At 40.6% G+C, this 18,612-nt stretch overlaps 1 protein-coding gene and 1 long non-coding RNA gene across 10 annotated transcripts in view; both read left to right on the forward strand.

Annotated features, from left to right (window-relative positions):
• The window catches only part of FHIT (fragile histidine triad diadenosine triphosphatase), a 1,527,031-nt gene that overhangs the window by 910,684 nt on the left and 597,735 nt on the right, over positions 1-18,612 (forward strand). The gene's annotated exons all lie outside the window — the stretch shown is intronic.
• The window catches only part of LOC139178608 (uncharacterized), a 41,659-nt gene that overhangs the window by 1,661 nt on the left and 21,386 nt on the right, over positions 1-18,612 (forward strand). Inside the window, exon 2 of the long non-coding RNA XR_011562997.1 lies at positions 1-18,612. This exon is cut by the window's right edge and continues 21,386 nt beyond it. This is a non-coding gene — a long non-coding RNA (uncharacterized lncRNA).

Genomic DNA, 18,612 nt, shown 5'->3' on the forward strand with positions numbered 1-18,612 from the left:
GTTGCCATGCCCTCCTCCAGGGGATCTTCCCAACCCAGGGATCAAACCCAGGTCTCCCGCATTGCAGGTGGATTCTTTACCATCTGAGTCACCAGGGAAGCCCATGTACCCTGGGTTTCTAGCTGACTGATACTGAACAATCTGGTGTTCCTCCCTGGGCCTCTGACATCTTGTTAATGCAACAGAAGGACTGGCTGATAGAATGTTGGAGTTACGTCCAAGATCAAGAAGTTGATGCTTCCTTTGTGCCGTTGGCTCAGACCTGAATTGTGTATAACAGTCAGTCTTTCCCTGTTACCCTGACAAGCTGAGATGTCACTTGTGGTCACATAGGTGAAAGCACCTTAACATGTAGGCATGCCCTCTATTTCATGGAGTTATAATGCCATCGTGATGTAGTATTACTAAAAAAAAAAAAAAAAGAAACAGAATTTTTAGTCCTCATATATTCCACCATCTCTTGAAATACAGAGACTAGGACTTCTGTACATGTGGTAGGCATCATGATCGCATGATGTATAATTAGAACAAGACGCTGAGACCACGGTATTTCTGTGGTTGCTTCCTGAACAAGCATGTTTCTAAAAACATCCATGGGAAATTCTGATGTGGAATCAGTGTTGAGAAGCCCTGTTGGATACCTTTTATATATAGGAAGTCCTTGGATTCTAGCAATTTCTCTCCAGACTTCGGGGTTCTTCTGTGACTCACTAGTTCTATAATCATGAGTAAGTTATTGAATCTCTCAGTGCTTGATTCCTCATCTCAAAAGCGGGGACAGGAACACCTCTCTTTCAACTTGCTGGACAGATTAGATGAGATACTGGCTGTCTTTTGAAAGCTGGGTACCATGTAGCAAATGCTAGGGTAACTATTATATTTGGTTGGGAAAGTCCCGATCCTACAGAAGTAATTGGGCCAGGCATGTTTGGGGTATGTTTTGGGGTATCCCAGATTCAACAGATAACAAGTTAAAAGACCTTTAATATTCCTAATTCTCACTGAAATTTGTTACTCTGCCATCATTCTGGCCATATCATTAGATTTAGTGTATAATTGAACATGTTTGATTTAATAAATTAGTTAAATGGGTGATCATTATGATTTGGGTTTCATTTGAGTCCTTGAGGCAATATTTGCTGATATAAAAATATTAGGTAATTTGGAAGAATTATTAGAAAGATTAAAATATTAATATGTCCCCTTATTTCAAATTTATAATCTCACTAATTATAAATATCCATCTTTCCTTGTATGTCACTTGTAATTTTTGATTTATTGCACACAGTTTATAGAAATGTGTGTGTGTTTATTTGATTGGGTGTTTTTAGTTCAGTTCAATAACTTAATCATTTTTTTAAGATTTACATAAATGCCTGAAATTGATACAAGGAAGAGAATTGCCACCTAATTCAAATGTAACAGTCAGGATATACATAGTTATTGGACAAGGCGTAACACAAGAATTTAAATCAAAGTAAAAAGCATTATTTTTACTGTGCACCTGTTAAGATGCTTCTTTATTGGAGACTATTTGTGATATGTTTAAAAGTACAGAAGAAAATTTATCTCTAGTTCGCCACTTTTTGTCACTTGCTATTGCTTCATTTGTGTTTACTTGCGGCACTCAAATTTTATCTTGAGGTTTTGTCCTGAAAGTACTTTCTCAGCCACCATTGGCTCACAGTGATATTTCCACCATGTCCCTGCCCCCGCCTCCTCCAGCTCTTCTTGTCCCTTAGTGGCCGTGCTTGCTTCTCGGACCTTACACAGGATAAAGAAACAGAAAGTAAAGGTGGAGCTTCACACGGTCATTGTTTTCATTTCTACATAAACAGTGTGAACATGTGAGAATGGCCGGATGATTTTTTACTGAATTTGAAAAGTTTGCTTTACATGGTTTTACTTGAAATATGAACTGATAGGTGCATATGGACATTCACTTGAGAGAGAACTTGTGTTTGAGAAATTCGAGTGGAAACTGCCATCCTGTGGAACACTTTAAACTGAGCTGCAGAAGAGCCCAAGTGACTGTGTGTGTGTGCAGAGATTCTGTGGTGCCCCCTCTTAGTGGACTATCTGGAAGAGTTTCCCTCTTTTTCTTCCCAACAGAATCCTGTTATGTGTAGGCATTTCTACTCCACCTCCCCAGCCTTCACCCAAAAGATTATGGAAAGATGCCTCTCCCCAGGACTAAGGTCCATGTTGCTATGAAAAAAAAAAAGTCAGCAACCCAAAACATGTGATAATCACAGTACAGTCACACTGCAGAGCAGCAACTTCCCCAGCATCTCTGGATGCTTCCCCAGTTATTTTATCTAACTGATCTCCCCATGGCCCTGCTACAGTTCCAGTTGGGCCACTTGCTGTCCTTGCCATGGTCTTTTACATGCTCATAAGGGAAATTCCTGTATCTTCCTGTAAACACAGTCTACACATTCCAGAAAATCTGATGCATTTCTCTAGATACCACTTTAATGTCAAGCACTGTCTCTGCCCTTTTACTGGCAGCTAGTTATCCTAATCTATACAGTATACCATCTCCTCCTCTGCTTAATGTTTGTTTGTTTGTTTGTTTCTAAGAAACATCATCCTGCCAGAATGCATACTCAATTGAAGTAAAGATCAATTTTGCGTATTGATCAGAATTAGTCAGCATGTCTTTTGAAAGTTCACAGCATGCAGTTTGTTCAGCTGTATGGCCTGACCAATTCCTGTAGAGTGAAGGAGGAGTAGGTGGGTGGGTGGGTGAATGAGTAAATGATTAAGAATTAAAAGGAAAATTCAGAGATTATGGAGGTTGAGTAATGGCCTGCAAATATATTCACATCTTAGTTCCTGGAACCTGTCAATATTGCCTTATATGGCAGAAGGGTCTTCACAGATGTGATTTAATTTAGAATATTTTGAAAAATATTCATTTATTTGGCTGTGACAAATCTTAGTTGTAGCACGTGGGTTCTTCATTGAGTTATGTGGGATCTTTCATTGTGACACACAGACTCTAGTTGTGGCTGGTAGGCTTCATTGCTCAGTGGCATGTGGGATATTAGTTCCCTGACCAGAGATCAAAACCATGTTCCCTTCATTGGAAGGCAGATTCTTAATCCTTGGCCTTCCAGTGAAAGTGAAAGTTGCTCAGTTGTGTCCGACTCTTTGCAACTCCATGGACTATACAGTCCACGGAATTCTCCAGGCCAGAATACCGGAGTGGGTAGCCTTTCCCTTCTTCAGGGGATCTTCCCAACCCAGGGATCGAACCCAGGTCTCTCACATTGGCAGATTCTTTACTAGCTGACCCACAAGGGAAGCTGCCCCAAATTCAGAATCTTGAGATAAGGAGATACCCTGAGTCATCTTGGTGGGCACAGCATTATCAAAGGGCCTTTTTAAGAGGAAGGCAAGAGAGTCAGTATTAGGAGGAAACAGGACAACAGAAGCAGAGACTGGAGTGATGCTCCCTGAAGATTGCCGAATGGGTCACAGAACAAGGAGTGCAGACAGCCACTGGAAACTGGAAAAACTGTGGAAATCAATTTCCCCCTTAGACCCTCCAGAAGGAACCAGCTCAGTCAACACCTTACCTTCAGCCCTGTGAAGCTGACTTTGGACCTCTGGTCTCCAAAACTGTAAGAGGATAAATTTGTGTCATTCTAAACCACTATGTTTACAGGAACTTGTTACAGCAGTAATAGGAACCTAACACAGAGATTCATAAACTTCAGTCTATGCTAGGCTAAGTCGCTTCAGTCGTGTCCTACTCTGTGCAACCCCATAGACGGCAGCCCACCAGGCTCCCCCATCCCTGGGATTCTCCAGGCAAGAACACTGGAGTGGGCTGCCATTTCCTTCTCTAATGCATGAAAGTGACAAGTGAAAGTGAAGTCACTCAGTCGTGTCCGACTCTTAGCGACCCCATGGATTATAGCCTAACAGGCTCCTCCGTCCAAGGGATTTTCCAAGCAAGAGTACTGGAGTGGGGTGCCATTGCCTTCTCCGAAACTTCAGTCTAACGGGGTATAGTTCTGCTGACCAGGAATGCAGGGTTCTCTCCACTGCATTTCATGATCAGGATGCTAGCAGTTGTGGTGCTGACCTTCTGGTGAGGTGCGTGTGTTGTGACAAGGCCCAAAGGAACAGAGACTTGGGAGGAATTTACTTGATGTATTTCACTGCTTCCTGAAGGTTATTTTTCCTTTTTTTTTTTCTCTCTCTCTCTCTTTTTTTTTTTTTAAAACAACTGAATGTGTTTCCTCTGCTATTCCCGTACCTTTCTCTTCAAGTTGCCCCACGGTTGTTTTTTTTTTTTTTTTTCTGATTTCTACTTCACTCTTGATTCAGTGCTATTCTTTTTGGAGAAGAAAATTAAAGCTAGCTGAAATTGAGCCTGCCTTTGTTTCGGCCACTGCTTTGTTTTAATTTGCAAGTAAAGAGTCAGGAACTCAAGGCGTCTTACTGGGATTTGGACGGGGGCGGGAATGGGAGGATGGAGTAGGGGGCAGAAATTTCAGGATCTCTCTGGTCCAAAAAGTCCTGTAACCGCTTTGTTGCCACATTTGTGTCATGAGGTATTGAGCATTTTTAGATGGCTGATATGGAATCTTGGAATAGTATAGTAATTTGCAGTAACGCTGTTCTGTAGCACCCAGGATGTTTTGACAGTTTTTCCAACGTATTGGTTGTCACATTGGTACAGTAATTTGCTAATGGAAAAGTAGTATCATTATTTTATTTAGCAGCATTTTTATGTGCTTCCATACCACCAAATCTATGTATTGGTAGCTTTGTGGTAGTTAACTATTACAATACTTGAGTACGAATGGGATTCACTGAGTAGTAAGCAACAGAAAAATCTAATGAGCAGCAGAGGAATTCTACCAGACCCTCTGATAAAGGGATGGTTTAATTTTAATAATGGCTGTATTCCATGTTTATCAAAGATTATGAATGTCAGTCTCAGGATACATGGAATCCTCAGGAAGTTTAGCAAGGGAAATTGTTATGGGGACTGATTTTCGAAAGTCCTTAACCAAACTTTGTTTTGTCAATTCTCATATGCACCTATAAGGAAAAAAAAAAAAAAAACAGGACTTTTAAAATTGATACAAATTGTTTGATTTTTTTAAAATTAAAAACAAGTTGAGTAAAAGAGTGAGAATATGTATTATCCACCTAAAACTGACACCCTGCTGGAACCATATACTTTGCCCTGAAATTTATCATAAGATTCCTGGATATTGTGGTTTATACGTTCTCCTATTGGAGTTACTTCTTGGACCTCTTACCTCAGAGATTTTGCTTCAATCAATTAAGAGTAGCCTCTGGAATTTCTGTTTTTAGCAATCACTATCAATAATTCAGGGCTTCCCAGGTGGCACAGTGGTAAAGAATCTGCGTGCCAATGCAGGAGACGAAAGAGAAGGGTTTGATTCCTGGGTTGGGAAGACCCCCTGGAGGAGGAAATAGCAATGCACTCCAGTATTCTCACCTGGAAGATTCCATGGACAGAGAAGCCGGGTGGGCTTACATTCCAGGGGGTTACAAAGTATTGAACATGACTGAGCACAGCATAGCTTAGGTAATTCAATGATTGTCAGGATATTCTTGAAGAAACACTGCTATATATATCCTCTCAATAAAGAAAGTAGTGTGTTTTATGAAATTATTTTAAGAAATTCCTGAAGGTTTTTTTGAAAAACCGTTATCAGAAACACCATTTGCCATTTGAAGATAGGCCATGCTGAGTTAAAGAACACTTTAGAAAAAGGCTTTATGTGTTTTGAGGGAGCTATGGCAATTGTAAGGTTCATGGATTCCACTCAAATTGGTAGCATTGCAGCCAGCATCCTTTGGCTATGGCGGCAATGTGTTTAGCTCAATGACAAGGCAACTGGCAGATATTTCTGTAAGACACACCTACTAAGAAATAGTGCTTGCTTGATCCGCACACACTGAGGATTTAATGGTTGGCATTTTTTTGCTTATTCACTTGTCCTAGATTCTTAATGAATAGGCTCTCTAAGGCTTTAATTTCTAGCCTATCTTAAGTTTATTACTAAAGTTTATCAAGCAATAAACACACTATTGCACTTATACTGTCGTATTTTTATAAAGCAGTTTATAAAAGGTGACATCTGGCAAAGAGGCAGATCTATAAAAATCATGCTGGTGGTTGTAGTGTCATTTTTTCTGCCATACTCCCAGAAAGAGTAATATTATTTCGACACACACATACATCCCCACTGTCAAGTTTCTATTTTTATAGTTGGCTTACTGCACATATCCTTAAGCTATACAAAACCTTTGGGCTAATGCAAAAAGTGACATTTCTGCATATTTATTACAATGCTATTTTAGAGGTTGACTTTGCCTGATAGGATTTTTCCAAGAACAGTGTCATTTTCATGACAGCAGACATTGTTGACAACAATACTATTGTGCGGTCAGTCAGAAGAGGTCAAATATGGAAGGACAAATCATAAATAGCTTAATTTAATGCTTCCTGTGATTATTTCTGAATATTCACTAGATACAGGGATAGAAAAAAAAAAACAAAACACCCCTGGTGAGCAGACCCCTAAGTAGTCAGAATCTGAACTAATACTTTGGTTAACATGTACCCCACCCTGAAGTTCAGAAGCCCTTCTCTAGGTTTATACCCCCACACTGAATGCATTTATCCACCAAAAGACTATACAAGGACATTCATAACAGCTTTGTTTAGAAAAGCCCAAAATGGAAGCAGCCCAAATTTCCATCAGCAACCGAATGGATAAATGTAGTAGAGTAATAAATGAGGTACTTCACAGCTGTTAAAGCATACCACCTACTGCCCCATGCAGCAACATTAATGAATCTCACAGACAGTTGCATGGAAGCTGCTGAAGAGTACCTACTGTATGAGGTACAGTATTGCAAACCTTAGAAACTGACAGAACTGACCACTGGAGATAGAAGTCAGCATAGCAGTTGTGTGTGTGTTTGTGCGCACACGGGGATAGTAGGGAGGTTTAACAAGGGCACTGTCTGCAAAGCGGCAGGAGGAGTCTTCTGGAGTAATCGAAACACTGTGCTTCATGATCTGGGGCCTGGTTACCAGTGTGTATACCAATGCAAAAACGCAGAGCAGTAAAGTTAAGATTGGGCTTCCCAGGTGGCTCAGTGGTAAAGAATCCTCCTGCCAATGCTGGTCATGTGGGTTCAGTCTCTGGGTTGGCAAGATCCCCTGGAGGAGGAAATGGCAGCCCTCTCCAATATTCTTGCCTGGGAAATCCCATGGACTGAGAAGCCTGGCAGGCTACAGTGCGTGGAGTCGCAAATGGCTCAGACAAGACTTTGTAACTACACGGCAACAATAACATGGAAGATTATCCCACCTTCCTATGTAATTCGGATACTCACTGCTGTGTATAACCACCCAAAAGCATAACAGCTGAAAGCAGCTTGTTGCTGTTACACCTTGCAAGGCTGTGGAGCAGGGATTCAGATAAGATACTCCAGGAGTGATTGGCTTATCTCAGTTTAATGAAGTCTGCTGCTGGGACTGGAGGGACTCCAGTGGCGGAAAGTTGGTTAGGTCCCTCTCTCTCTCTCTATCTCCCCTCCCTCCCTGCGACTATCTAAATGGGCTTTTTCATGACATGTTGACCTCAAGGTGGTCAGACTTCTTACCTTAGAGCAATGTATGACTGTAAAAGCTGCTCTTTTAAGAGATCAAGTGGACACATTGGTTTCTTAAGACCTGGGCGGAGTAAGTTCTGCTGAATTCTCTTGGTCAGAGCACTTACTGAGCCCACCAGACTCAAGGAGAGAGAAGACAGACCCCCCTACTTCTTATTGGGAGAGATGTTAAAGATTCTGTGGCCACCCTGTACAGATGCTATATCCCGATTTTAAAGTTTTTGTTAAAAAGTTAGTCAGTCACATTACTCTCAAAACTTTCTTACCTGTTGGAAAGCATTGCAAAATTTAAATCTAGTTCTGAAAAACACACACAGCAAAAGAGACCCTCCATCTGAAATCACAGTTTCTATCATATCAGGTATCTCCTCTGCATTTCTTTTTGAGGCTGAAAAGTCAGTGACTTTTTCTTATGTTATTTGAAGTTTCTGGGCTTTGAGTTTTATTTTTGCCAGGCTTGGATGAACTTAGACTTTTATTTAATCATTTACGGCCTAGAGTTAACTGTCAGATTGAAGTCAGATAAGGCTTCTGATACAACTGAAATCCTTTGCTCCTTTTGATTCATGGATAATGAATTTGCCATCTTATAGTCAAAGTATGATTTTTTAAGAAAGAAATCCTATATCTCTTATTAATCATCTGTCAGAGCTATGTTACCCAACAGGTCTCTGTACAAATCCTTATTAAGAGATGAGCACAGAACAGCTGCGTTTATGAAGTGAGGTTTTATTTGAGATTGACTGGAAATGTTTATTCAAGCTAAATAAAACCAGCATGAAAGCAGATCCTTTTAAACTATTCAGCTCCATTCGAACACACCACTGATGTGGACAGCTTGGGAAAGCAGCTTGTGTACACAAAAAGCTGCATTATCAAACATATCAAAAGGTTTTAGTGTCAGCACGCCCAATGTCTCTATCAGAGATAATTATTACGCTCATGCCTGGCATAATTTAGGTCAAGAGAAGCACTTTAGCCAGATCTTCAAGCAGCATTGTACATCTCATTTGAAATTTTCAGGGCCATATCTCATTTTCTGTGCCAGGAAGTTCAAAGTCCATTCTACAGAGTCAAGATTAGAAAAATCTAGCCTCATCCTCTCAGATTTTTCTTTTCAATTAATTGCAAAATGCTGCTATCCTCTGGCTCCCTCCCCTCCACCCCCTGCAGAACCAGAAAGGATTTATGTAGTAATTCCATATCACCATAATTTCAAGACCCTGCTTTCATTTGTCACTTAAAGAGCTTTGCGGTATATAAAGCCGTCAACCCAGCTTCAAAGCCGTATCACTTTGTCAAAAGAGAGTTGTTTGCACTTTACATGACAACCTATTTGTATAAAGTGCCAGGATTTGAACTAAATATACCGCATGAAATCTAAGTTGTAGATGATGGAATCTTGTTTGTGATGCTTGTCATTTGCTGCTCACTCTATCCCCCCAGCCTTCTATGTTAGTTCCTCCACTTCACGGACCCCCCTCCCCGCCCCCCCGCCCCATTGAATGGGACTGTTTTATTTTTTTATTTTTTATCTTTAATTTGACTGCACTGGGTCTTAGATGTGGCATGTGGGCTCTAGTTCCCTGACCAGGGACCAAACCTAGGCCACCTGCATTGGGAACATGGAGTCTTAGCCAATGGACCACCAGGGAAGCCCAAATGGGACTATCTGTAAGAGACCCCTTTAATTTAGACAGGGCTTCCCTGATAGCTCAGTTGGTAAAGAATCCGCCTGCAATGCAGGAGACCAGGTTCAATTCCTGGGTCGGGAAGATCTGCTGGAGAAGGGATAGGCTACCCATTCCAGTATTCTTGGGCTTCCCTTGCACCTCAGCTGGTAAAGAATCCGTCTGCAATGCAGGAGACTTGGGTTCAATCCCTGGGTTGGGAAGTTCCCCTGGAGAAGGAAAAGGGCATCCACTCTAGTATTCGGGCCTAGAGAATTCCATGGACCGTATAGTCCATGGGGTCGCAAAGAGTTGGACATGACTGAGCGACTTTCATGTCACTTAGACAGTGTTAATGGCGTTGCTTGAGCCGCATCAGAAGGCACACAATTCTAGAGTCTGATGAGCACATTTGTTTCCTTTCACTCATCTCTGACCCTTGAATACTCTAGATTGCTTATTAAAATGCCAATGTGCATATCTGTATGTGTGTTTAAATAAACCTCAAGTCTAAAGCATGTGAGTGAATAATATCCGTGTGTGAGTCAGTGAGTATGACAAACCTTAGGGATTGGGTGGATTCTGATCTATTCCCCTCTGCTCTCAAGCAGTATAACCTTGGACAAAATAAGGTGTTTGAATTTGTTTGCTCATCTGTTATTTGGGGGAACTAACCTCAATTTGGAGAAGGCAATGGCACCCCACTCCAGTATTCTTGCCTGGAAAATCCCATGGACGGAGGAGCCTGGTAGGCTACAGTCCATGAGGTCGCTGAGTCAGACACGACTGAGCGACTTTGCTTTCACTTTTCAGTTTCATGCACTGGAGAAGGAAATGGCAACCCAGTCCAGTGTTCTTGCCTGGAGAATCCCAGGGATGGGGGAGCCTGGTGGGCTGCTGTCTATGGGGTCACACAGAGTGGGACACGACTGAAGTGACTTAGCAGCAGCAATCTCAACTGGCAGGCTTATTGATACACTGAGTCTCGTGTGTGGAGTATCATGAATTCTAGAAGCCCCCACGATCTTCGGACTGTCAGAGTTAGCACATTGTCTCAGCTGTGAGTTGAGCTTATTCTCTATAGAACGCTTTTCGGTTTTTGTTTTAATTTAAGCTTTTTCCAGAATTAATCATATTTAAATAGTTAACAAATGGATATATATATATATATATATATATATATATATATATGTCAGAGATGAGTGAGAGGAAATGAATGTGGTTGTCCAACTCTAGAATTGTGTGCCTATATATATATATATCAATTTGTTAACAATTTAAATATGAATATATACTATATATGTAGATAGATAGATAGAGATCTGATACCTACTTCATGTAGATAGTCTTCACAATAAACTCAGTCCCTCCTAGGATGTAGTGTTTCCATCAGGCTTTTCAAAGGTGTCAACAAGCCAACCTCACTGTTATCATTACCCACAGGCCAATGCAAAATACAGAATCTCAGATCCCATCCCAGAACTTTTGAAACAGAAACTACATTTCAACCTTTATTTTCACACAAAAGTTAAAGGAGAATTTTTCTAGTAGAGCGACTACTGGTTCTTCATTTAGAAGACCAAAGTTTTTATGGAGTTTTTTTTTTTTTTTTTTAAGGTTTTTAACCATGACATTCAGTAAGAAATAGATTTAATATCATTACCCATAAAGGGGAACGTATGTATTTATAAACCCATGTAATGAAAACAAAAGTTGTACCAAACAGTATTTACCCTAGCTGTATACTGAGCCCTCAGATATTTGTTTCAGTTTAAAACATACCAGCCATGGCGCCTTAAATTGATTTCATAATGGGTTAGTAAAGAACCATTGTGTTATACAACCTTGGACCAATCCTTTTTTCCTCCCCAGGCCTAGATTTTTCTCACCTATAAAAGCAGGTATGTAGATCAATTGACTGAAATTGTCTCTTAGTTAGCTTGAACAGTCTGTGATGCATTTTAAAATGTGAAAATGCATCTCTGGACTGGATTTTTCAAAGGGCTTATTCATTGGTTATTGTATGTGTTGTTTTTATTGAGAAGGAGCACAGACAAACAATGGCTCTTGAACCACAGCTTTTGCATAATGAAAGCTCACAGCACAGAGTGGTAGACAGTGCAAAGTGAACAATTATGTGCAGGTCCTAAACTTGTGTCATTGTTTAAAACAAAACGTACCTTTAAGCTTTTTAAAATGTGTATACTTTGTCATTAAGCAACGAAAACATCGTGAACTTAAATCCTCTTCCTGTCTAACACACAATCAGAATGTTAAGCAGTCTTCTGTTTAGGAAAAATGCTAACACTACAGTGCAGAAAGCTGACGACACCTTGACCAGTGATCAGAATTGACATCACCAGTGAAAGGCAGTCATCATGTCCCTGCAGGTGTGCTGCCCTGAGAAGGGCACAAAGTGACCAATGTGCTGCTCAGCCAAGGAGTACGTAACAGAAATGCAATCTCCAGGACACATCAGAGAAACCCCAATAAGGACTAGTTCTGTTAAAAAAAAAAATGTATGTAGAAGATAGAAGTAGGGACATACTGTGAAACAGAAGTCAGAGAGAGACAAAGAAATGTTTGAGATCAAAGGGGATTACAGAGATGACCACTAAATAAACGAGATTGTATGCTGAGTCTTACACTGGACCAAGAGCATGTCATAAGGGACATTGCTGGTTAATGGACAAAAATGGGAAAGAGAAGTTGGTTGATTAGATAAAACATGGTACCAATGTTACATTTACTGAAGTTGCTTGCTGTACTGTGGTGGTAAGAGAGACTGTCCTTATTCATAAATGTGTACTGAATGAAACTTATTTTCAAAATAAGGGCAGGAAATAAATAGTGTGTGTATAGGGAGAAAGTGCAAATGATAAGCAGATAGGAAAAATGTTAACAATAGATGGATCTGGGGTGTAGATGGATGTTCCTTATGCTATTCTAGTTCTTGAAATTGGGGGATATATTGAAATTAATTCCAAAGTAAAAGTTTTGAAATGACCCCATTTTTCCTTCTCTCCTCTGATTGTGCCCCTTTGTTTCCAGAATTCCTGGAGTGCTTTTGCCTTAGGGGCTGTGCCTATGTAAGGCCAGCTTGGGCCAAGCTGGAGCCTCCAGTATTCTCTAGTTCCTGGAGCTCTCTCTCTCTGCCCTTGTCCCTCAGGACTTTTGGTCTGCCCCTTTTCTATGATACCTGCCCTTGCTCCAGATATAGTAGTGATTCGCCTTTCTCACTTGGTCTTTGGTTGACCTTAATCTCTACCCAGTTCTTGTCCTCTTGGCCCTGTTAGCTGAATCCTCCCACCTTTCAGCACTAGTCTCTTTGAGACTGCTTTGCGACTTCGAGAGCACTGCTCTTTTTTGATCTTGAAAGAAACCCAGGATCCTCTTTTGAAAATCCCTGTAGAACAGGTACTCAGTTACCAGCAGATGTTTGCATGTACCAGGGAGTCCAGAGGCTTCTAGTGGTAGGTCTTAGTCCCTATGGAAGCCAGAAATCTATAAATACTTTTAAAGACATTTTGAAAAAGCAGTGATCTTCCTTTCATATGGCAGAGGAATGCTGGAGGAATAAACAGAGGTGGTTCTTGCTTGTCTGCTCTGCCAAGTGCCCACATGGCCAGACAGATTTCAAAGCAGTGGCGCTCTGTAATTCTTAATTATCCTCCGAAGCTGTGTCCTTGTCTTTAGGAAGGTACAGTCTTATTGATGAGGTGAGATGCCTGGATGTGAAACCGACTGATAGCTTGTATGATTAAGTGCATTCAGAAAAATTATAACAGGTAATATATGGCAGGAATCGGAAAAACCAGGAGACCATTGTGGCTGCGGGGATGGCTGGAACTAATGGAAGAAGTTGGAGAGCAGCTAGGATGTGTTTCCCAGGATCTCTCAAAAGAGCCCCTAATGGCTCAATCGTGAAAGACAAAACAAGCAGGTTTGAGACCAGCACTGGGGCACAGGATGTCGGAGGGCTGGCTAAAAATCAGAGCTCAGGGTCTGAGGGGTGAGAGAAGAGGGCTCAACCCTTGGGTCTCAGCTTGCATCTTCACAAAAGGCCTAGTTTAGACTTATTATTTCCCAAAGAGGAGAGTTACAGAAGTGTTTTAGTTGGAAATGCAAAAAACCCTCTGTTATACTCACCTGCCACACACTTTCAATTTAACTAAAGGAAAAAAAAAGTTTTGTTGTTACTTCAGGAATAGTTTAAGTACTTTGATTTTATTTTTTCATGTTCAAAGTTTTTTTTTTTTTTTTTTAATGTGAACCATACTTTTTGGGCCGCTGGTTTGAGATTTCTTCCTTTTTGCTTTTCTAAGTGGAGTAGAAGCCTCAAAAGCAGAGGTCTCTCATCCTTGCAGAAGCAGTGTCCATCCCCACCCAGGCCTGTAGTAACATCCGGTCACTGTGAGTCTCCTGCACCATGGAGTTCACCCTCTCCCTGCTACCTCACCACCCCACAATGAACAGGTCCAACCCTTCTGCTGCGAGCAAAGTTGGTGCTCAGTTTACTGGTAATTAATGACTAGGACTTCCTTGATAGAACATAATGGAACTACAGAGCAATCACTTAGAGGGGGAAGCAACTGTCAATTATCACTCTAATGAATCCTGCTTAACAGAGGTGACGGGCAGCCGGCTGATACACAACCTTCTGTGCATCAAAAATGTATTCCTTAAAATTGCCATTTCTGTTCTGTGTGTGGTTTGCAAGATAACCGCTCTCAAGGCCAGATTATAAAGTAGCTTCAGCTCTGGGTAACAGTGTCATTTTGGAGCTAGTCTCAGAACTACTTATTAACTCTTCAGTGTTAACCCCTGTTAATATTTGAATATAAGTAAACAGAATATACTTAACATTAAAAATTTTTAATAGCATGGTAGTGGTGATAAGTTATTGAGATGATCATAGCAATGATGTAATGAATGGCATTTGTTGAATCATATGTGACAGCTCCTACACTGAAAATTTCATATGTATTGTCTCATTTAATTCTTGAAATATCTAGTGTTAAAAATCAGTTTGCAGAAGGGCAGATTCATGGCTGTTGTACGATTATAAAGACAATTCAGGATCTTACTCAGCTCATTATTTGAGGGTGAAGGACCTAGTAAGACGTTAAAATCAGCCCAAATTTAAGGTTTTTTCATAAAAATATATGTGTGTTTGTGTCTCTGTGTGTGTGTACATGCATGTGTGTGTATACAATTTGATTGATTTTGGGGCAAGACACAAAAGAGCATAATGTCTAGCTGATCCATAACAGCTCTTACAATTTACTCTCTCATGTCAGTTGTAAAATAGCCCTGTAAACAGTAAGTGATGCCCAGCCTTGGTGACACTTTTCTGAAGGAATCCAGTTAATCTCATCTGCCTATTTCAAAGTTTGAAAAGTTTTTTTCTGATACCAAATGATAGATGAGGACACTGAGGCTTTGTGATGTTAAGTAACTTACCCAAGGTTGTGTAAGAGATGGAGTGGGGACTGACTTGAGTCTGACTCCTCCCACAGCTGGCACTGTGGTGATGGGCAGCATGAGCTCACCAAACAAATGGCTTTGAGTTGAACTCCCAGTGACCCTGGGCCAGGTAGCTCCTGTGCCTTTATTTTTACACCTGTGAAGTACTGTTGCTACTAGTTTTTAACTCACAGTGGTGTTGTAGGGATACAGTGAGGTCACCCGTTAAAGGCCTGTGCATGGTGTACACGACAGAGCACTCCATCTGTAAATGCTGGCAGCTGTTGTATCATCAGTAATGATTAGCGTGACCACGCACCACCAGCGTGTCTTGAACATAGCAGTGCCCTCACTTTGACCACCTTGATCAGCCGTGGTTGCCTTAAGAGTCTGGGCACATGCAGAATACGACCTCCAGGAATCTCTATCACAGAAAATCAACTATTACAGTTTTTGTCCGGGATCACGACAAGCTTTTACTGACCCTAGGAATAGAAAGGCTGTACAATACTTGGTCAAGTATCTCTTCCCTCTGGGAACAAAACAACAACACTGCCATGTAGCTTGTGAAAAGATTTGCCTGCTATTCCCTATAAAGGTTTAAGGACACATGAATCCATTATAACTGTAGCAGGGATCATTTTAAAAACCTACTCAAAGTAAAAATCAGTGTCATAAAACACCTATTAGGGCCAATCTTTCACAATGGCAAAAATCCAAGCATGGCATTCAGTCTTTTCTTCCTAGAGTTCATATTGCCTTCCGTCAGTGACGATGGAGTTGAAATGTTCAGGTCTTTTATTGGGTATCATCTCACTGCCTTGTTCTGAGCAGATGAGAGGTTGGAACCATCAGTATCAATCCTGTATTTTGGAGTTAGGGAGTGTCAAAGGGACAGAAGTCAAAGGTCAAATGACAAAATGATGTGGGAATTTGCCACTTTTTAGAAATGAGATTTTTCTGTAGATATTAAAGAAGTTATAATTTGAGGAGATACTTTACTGGAGATACATTTCTATACTGGTTCCTTATCTTCTTATCCTGAGAGCATTGTTGCAGTCAGCATACGTACATTTAGTTATTCAGATGTATCAAAAATTTCTGTTTATGCTCTCATCTTTGTTGTGTGGGGTAGAAGGAAATATCCATGTCAAAAGGAGGATGTGCTATCTTGATTTAAAATTCTTTAAGAACACATAAAAATGAGTAGCTTTGTCTTCATAATATTCACGTGTTATATTTTTGTTGTTGCTGTTGTTCAGATTTGCTAAGTTGTGTCTGACTCCTTAAGGCAATGGCACCCCACTCCAGTACTCTTGCCTGGAAAATCCCATGAATGGAGGAGCCTGGTAGGTTGCAGTTCATGCTAAGGGTCGGACACGACTGAGTGACTTCACTCTCACTTTTCACTTTCATGCATTGGAGCAGGAAATGGCAACCCACTCCAGTGTTCTTGCCTGGAGAATCCCAGGGATGGGGCAGCCTGGTGGGCTGCCGTCTATGGGGTCGCACAGAGTCGGACACGACTGAAGCGACTTAGCAGCAGTAGCAGTCTGACTCCTTTTGCCTCACCACAAGAGAAATGCAGCATGTAGGTCTTGTTATTGTGATCCTAAGATGAAGGCAGATACTCATGATTAATTCTTTGTGATTTTCCTGTTATTATTGATAATGCAAACAATATGTCTGTGCTGTTTGAGAGCTGACAAGCATCAAGTGTATTTTTAAACATGCCAAATGTGTTTGGTACTCCTCCTACGTATTTCCTTAAATTTGTAAAATCGTGAAACATTTGGTTTTTTGTTGTATATTTAGAATTATTGCCTTATAAACTCTCTCAACATATTGTGAACAGTTCAAAGAAACTCAGTTTAATTTTGCACATATATTGATGTGAGGAATGGTTGTGGAGAACTACTCAAAGGGTTGAACAGTTGTTCCTACTGGAAATAAGATAGACTGAAAGAGACATTGAAGAGACTTACAAATGATATCTTAGTAACTCATGTCAGGATTGCTGCAATCTGTTTTTATAGTTTCCATCTTGCATGGAAAGGCTGTGGAAAGGGTTAAGTATTTTAGCTCAAATTTCTATTCCACATGGCCTAAGTACCCTCAAAGCAAATATATTTTTCATTTTCCTCTTAGTTTTCTCAACCAAAAGGAGACGGAAGTCACTAGTGAAATATTGCAAGATGTGTTGACTTAGATATGTTTTCTAATTTTAATTTTTGTAGAAGCTAAGTTGTATACATATCCTTCAGGGTAGTTCCTACGCACTGTGCCCTCTGCGTGCCAAGTTGCTTCAGTAGTGTCTGACTCTTTGTGGCCCCTTGGACTGTAGCCTGCCAGGCCCCTCTGTTCATGGGGTTCTCCAGGCAAGAATACTGGAGTGGGTTGCCATGCCCTCTACCAAGGGATCTTCCCACCCAGGGATCAAACCCACATCTCCTGTGTCTCCTGCGTTGGAGGTGAATTCTTTACCACTGAGCCACCGGAGTACTTCCAACTCTGTGCGACCCCAGAGATGACAGCCCACCAGGCTCCCCCATCCCTGGGATTCCCCAGGCAAGAACACTGGAGTGGGTTGCCATTTCCTTCTCCAATGCATGAAAGTGAAAAGTGAAAGTGAAGTCGCTCAGTCGTGTCCGACTCTTAGCGACCCCATGGACTGCAGCCTACCAGGCTCCTCCGTCCATGGGATTCTCCAGGCAAGAGTACTGGAGTGGGGTGCCATCGCCTTCTAAAGGCACACAAAGTCCAGAAGAGAATGGGAGTTGATGAAATTCTCCTCAGCATTCTGTCCATTCTACTTCCTAACAGTGATATGTCCTAAACTTTTCATGTTAAAAAGTGCTCACAAAGACATACTACGTTACTAAACGTGGGTTCCTTTAAAAATTAGTGAACCAATAAAAGAACGTAGTAGAATTACATTTTAATTGTACAGTCATTAACTGACTGAATTTGCTTTTTCCAAAATACAAATTTTTAAATTAGCCTTTGTGACCTTTAAAAACATTCTGAATTAAGATAGAACATAAGTAATGCAGTCTCATTAACTTTAATAAAGTCCAATAAAAAGTCTAAATTAAAAAAAAAACTGTCTTCATAAAACAGTGTGTTATTGCTAAAGCATTAATAGAGCATCACAGTTTAAAATTATTAAAAATTACTAAGTATCCATTTAGGATGAGATTTATTTTATGATTGCAAACACCTCCAAAACAAATCGGTAGTCAATTGCAATGCATTTTGAGATGTAAAAGCACCATTAATTACTGATAATGGTACTTCTCTAATGTATGTAAATACATCATCGGCACCGAACCTCTTGGCAGTTATTTCTTACTTCTTTCTAGACAGTTTAAAGATCCTAATTTATTAATATTCACAACAAGCAGAAAGATAAACACATTGTTTTGAAGCTCTTGATGAATGGCTATGGGAGGCATACTGTTCTCAGGCTGAGAGTAGATATTAACTTGTTGGCAATAACTCACTGCCCTGCATGAAACAGACCCCAGAAGGGAGACCAAGAGTTTAAAACGATGTTATTAAGAGTCTCTGAAAGCACTTTATTCGGAGGAACCTCAGATTTGAACATTTTATTAGTCTCACTCTACACCTATTTCATTATTTGTCCCCAGAATGTTAAACTCTGCACAGGCTCCTGCCAGGGTAAGCATTATTTTTGATGCACTTTACTGAATATGATTGACAAGGACTTTTTCAGGAATACATTGGGAGAGCAATGTTTCCTATTTATTATGTCCTTTCATCTCTGCCTGAGCTA

This window comes from Bos indicus, chromosome 22 (assembly GCF_029378745.1).
Source record: "Bos indicus isolate NIAB-ARS_2022 breed Sahiwal x Tharparkar chromosome 22, NIAB-ARS_B.indTharparkar_mat_pri_1.0, whole genome shotgun sequence".
Classification (NCBI taxonomy): Eukaryota; Metazoa; Chordata; class Mammalia; order Artiodactyla; family Bovidae; genus Bos; species Bos indicus.